This window comes from Equus quagga, chromosome 6 (assembly GCF_021613505.1).
Source record: "Equus quagga isolate Etosha38 chromosome 6, UCLA_HA_Equagga_1.0, whole genome shotgun sequence".
In the NCBI taxonomy this organism is placed as follows: domain Eukaryota; kingdom Metazoa; phylum Chordata; class Mammalia; order Perissodactyla; family Equidae; genus Equus; species Equus quagga.
This window is the reverse complement of record NC_060272.1, coordinates 110,642,979-110,646,715: the sequence shown is the minus strand read 5'-3', so window position 1 is coordinate 110,646,715 and position 3,737 is coordinate 110,642,979. Positions and strand designations below refer to the sequence as shown.

Below are 3,737 nucleotides of genomic sequence, written 5' to 3'. Positions count from 1 at the left end.
CACCTTGAGAGTGGTTTCCAAGATTAATTCTAGTGTCCGTGGCCCCATATATTAATTATTGCTGCAGAGGCTCTTTATGATACATCAGGGCTTAGCCACTCTTTTGTTGCTTTGATGTGAAGTCCCTAAAGCCTCACAAATTGAAAACAAACAAATATAAGAACTGGCAAGAGTTTTCAAATATCATTGCGTTAAGGTTTTTTTTAATTAACATCTGCACTATCTCCCTCCCTCTCTTTAATTCCCTTTCTTTCTGCTCCTATTAGTATGATTTGTTGCATTTATCTGCTTCATTCAAGAAATCCAGACACTCAATAAATTTTGCTGAAAATTTCATCTAAGACAGTGACCATCTCTCTAATATAGATTTGGTACAGATGTTTGACAAGGTAAGCTAGTGGATACAGAATGCAAAGGCATGTCACAGTGCTCGCTTCACAAGCACGTATACGAAAATTGGAACCATACAGAGAAGGACAGCATGGCCCCTGAGCAAAAGGAAGTCACAGATTTTTCTTTTAGCATTCCTGAGTTTTGTGAAGTTTTACTCTTCTACCTGATGTTACAGAACATAATGGCAAGGATATACACCCTCACATGGCAGATAATGATGATTCCTTATCTTGAATGGCAAAATGGCAAATATACATACATATGGCATCAAACTGTAATTGATGGACCTTGATAAAAATTTTAATTCTATTGCATAAATCTGCTTTGCTCTCATATGCACTTACAGTAGAACAGCCGTTTGACATTGTAAATAGTTTCCCCATATCTGTGTGTGAAAGGAAGGTATCTTACCTGTTGAATTTTTTTAGCCACACATATTAGAAACCACCTACCATACCCTCCTCAATTGCATGGATTTATCTCTTTTGTAGTCTTCTCAAGTACTATGAATAATGCTTGGCTCATGGTACTCCCTCAGTTTGTATGGAGCAAGTATCAGTTTCCTATGCTGTGTAACAAATTACTGCACACTCAGTGGCTTAAAACAACACATATTTATTATGTCACAGTCTCTATGGGTAGGTACACATGTGGCTTAGCTGGGTCCTCTGCAAGCATGCAATCCACATGTGAGCCGGGGCTTAGTTCTCATTTGGAGGCTCAACTGGTGACGGATTCACTCCCAAGTTCAGAATCTATTTGCTAGTGACTATTAAGAGCAAGGGCTCCAACTTCTTGTTGCTTGCTGGCTAGAGGCTTATATCAGGAACTAGAGGCTGCCTGAAGTTCATTGCCTCACGGCCTCCTCCATAAGCTGTCTTACATCATGGCGCCTTGCTTCTTTAAAGCCAGAAAGGGAAGAGAGCCTCTAGCACCAGTCTGATAGCAAGAACGAGTCTTCTATAACATAGCACAATCAGGGAGGTGAAATCCTACCACCTTTGCCAAATTCAATCGGTTTAGAAGTATGTCACATGTCCTGTCCACACTCAAGGGGACTAAATTAAACGAAAATATAGACACCAGGAGAAAGTGACTCTGGGGACCACCTCAAAATCTGCCTGCCAAAGAGGTATCATCATAGAAACCAGTGTCAGGGGCAAGCCCTGAAATCCCAACTTTGAACCAGAATTTAAAACCACGTTAGAGAAAAAACATGTTAGTTTGGTCTTACTAAATAAATGTAAAATAGCTGTTAAAATAGCTGTAAATTTGTCACTACACTGCATTCACGAAAGCACTATATCCACAGCCTTTCCCATTGTAAGAGGCTGAATCTTCAGGGACTAGGAGTGCATTCCTAGCTGCTCTGACAACGAATAGCATGTGAACCTCTTTCCTTGCTGAGTGCATTCTGAGTTTCAGGACTTTGAATAACACAGTTGGTTTTAATGAACATCTCACTTGTCTGCCATTGTTTGGCCTGTAACAACCACAGAGGTGATTATATACTGTGTAATTATTGCTGCAGTTAATACTCGTTTTACCATCTATTTACCCATAGGTCTGTTTTCTCACATAAGCACTTAATTCTATAATATTTAAATCAAAAGCTCCAGGCTTACTAGTTTTCCAGAAAGTGAGAAGAATAGATGAATTATAAGCTATTCCCCCAAGGAGTAGTGATTTGGAACATGTGGGACCATGTAACTTTCGAGCAGCCACATCTGGAGATCCCTGAAAATCTCCTGCCTTCATATCTTGCTCGAGTTCAAAAACAGATACTATTTCCGAGGGCCCCTGGAGACTGTAATTGCCACTTTCTACTTGAGAAGAAATCTCTAAGGTAACCAGGATACACGCTCCGTAGCAATTTATAACTCTGGCAATCTAAATTATGAGCATACGACGTATGAACCCTAACGCAAAGAGGATTTTTTCCATACTAAAATAATCAACATAAACCCTTGCCATTTGAAAATTACTGTTTTATACATATTAAGTCTTGTTTGGGACACCCTTTGTGTCTGTTGTGTGACAAACACGTGACGTTTTCAGTCCCCCACTAACCCTTCTCGCCTGCGGCAATGACTACAATTGGAAGCTGCTTTCACACCTAGGCTTGAGAGAACAGAGGATTATCAGAACTCAGAAAAATCTGTGCTATTTAAGAGGACCACCCAACAAGAGCCTGACCTTAAGTAAAAAAAAGCTATATATAACAACATGTGCCCTGGCAGGTAGAGAACAAGGGAAATAAATGCCATAATTCCTCATTTCTTTCACCTTCTCATATTCTACTGGTGCCCACATTGCAGCAACCAACAAGAAGCTACAAGGCAAGAGAGCCTGGTTGAAGCAGTCTATCCATAAATGAGTTCATGAGGCTGAGAGCAACAGGGAGAAGGTGAAGAATAGACCAGGAGGGATAAGCAGAGATTATCCTGTAGCAAGTCAATGTGCATCAGAAGTCAAAGATATTTATGGATAATTTTGTCTCATTTTTATTAAAATTCTAACTCTTGTCCATGGTCTGATTTCTATCGGTTTCTTCGTTTTATGCCTGGGAAATACTGGTCAAAAATGTATTGAATCTGTTACTCTCTAACTCACCTTAGGAACTACATCAATCATCTATTTCATTTATTCATATTCTGACCACTTTTCAGAAATCATGGGGCTTTTAGAAGGGAGTGTTGAAACCTTAAATGTTCTTCTAATCATTCGTAACTGGACTTTCCCTGAAGGCAGTTCCTGACAATTTCCATCTTCCTATAGGCTGACCAACTTTTGGACACTTTTGTAATTCCAAATCTTCTTTATAGGAAGGCCCAAGGACTCTGAGGAGGAAAAAATTACCGAAGACCCCTCCACACAGGCCCCATCAACAGAAAAATTGAACTCCTTAAAATAAGGCTAGTCAAAATCTGGAGAGAATTTCTGAAAGTTACCATAAATTGTAGCTTATTACATAATATTTTTGCAATCTGCCCTTGCACTCTTTACGCAAGGAAAAAAAGCTTTGTGTCTAGATTTGAGAGAGAATCCCAAGAAAAGCTTTATGCCTAGATTTGAGATAGCATATTTCAAAATTAGCACATGTATTACAAAATGAAATCCTCCAGTTTTGTCAATGGAGAAACTGGTATCTACTATGTCTAAATTATATTAACTCTAACCCAAATCATCATTCAACTTGTTTTTGTATTCCTAAGCACTCATGCAAATTTTTACAATCATTCCAATTTTTTTCTCCATACCAACTGACATCTTCATAAAATCTTTCTCCAGACCAGTTTTAAATTAAGAGTTAGCGCTGAAATCTGTGGATCAGTTAGACATTA

The 3,737-nt window shown here is 38.9% G+C and overlaps 1 non-coding gene across 1 annotated transcript; it reads left to right on the top strand.

The window, feature by feature from the left end:
- The first annotated feature begins 426 nt into the window (after nt 1-426).
- Nucleotides 427-536, top strand: LOC124241419 (U6 spliceosomal RNA). The gene has a single exon (XR_006889200.1). It is a non-coding gene; the product is annotated as a U6 spliceosomal RNA (small nuclear RNA).
- Nucleotides 537-3,737: the final 3,201 nt, after the last annotated feature.